The sequence below is a fragment of the Schistocerca gregaria genome, unplaced genomic scaffold, assembly GCF_023897955.1.
Source record: "Schistocerca gregaria isolate iqSchGreg1 unplaced genomic scaffold, iqSchGreg1.2 ptg000689l, whole genome shotgun sequence".
In the NCBI taxonomy this organism is placed as follows: Eukaryota; Metazoa; Arthropoda; class Insecta; order Orthoptera; family Acrididae; genus Schistocerca; species Schistocerca gregaria.
In genome coordinates, this window is record NW_026062069.1 from 41,857 (window position 1) to 42,500 (window position 644).

Genomic DNA, 644 nt, shown 5'->3' on the forward strand with positions numbered 1-644 from the left:
CAGTTAGGTTAAGCGATAATCTGGTACAGCCACAGTTAGGTTAAGCGATAATCTGGTACAGCCACAGTTAGGTTAAGCGATAATCTGGTACAGCCACAGTTAGGTTAAGCGATAAACTGGTACAGCCACAGTTAGGTTAAGCGATAAACTGGTACAGCCACAGTTAGGTTAAGCGATAAACTGGTACAGCCACAGTTAGGTTAAGCGATAAACTGGTACAGCCACAGTTAGGTTAAGCGATAAACTGGTACAGCCACAGTTAGGTTAAGCGATAAACTGGTACAGCCACAGTTAGGTTAAGCGATAAACTGGTACAGCCACAGTTAGGTTAAGCGATAAACTGGTACAGCCACAGTTAGGTTAAGCGATAAACTGGTACAGCCACAGTTAGGTTAAGCGATAAACTGGTACAGCCACAGTTAGGTTAAGCGATAAACTGGTACAGCCACAGTTAGGTTAAGCGATAAACTGGTACAGCCACAGTTAGGTTAAGCGATAAACTGGTACAGCCACAGTTAGGTTAAGCGATAAACTGGTACAGCCACAGTTAGGTTAAGCGATAAAGTTGGTTAAATTTGGTATTGTGTGGGAAGGGGGCAGAGAGAGAGGGGGGGGGGGGGGGTGGATAGTGGTGGCAGTACACG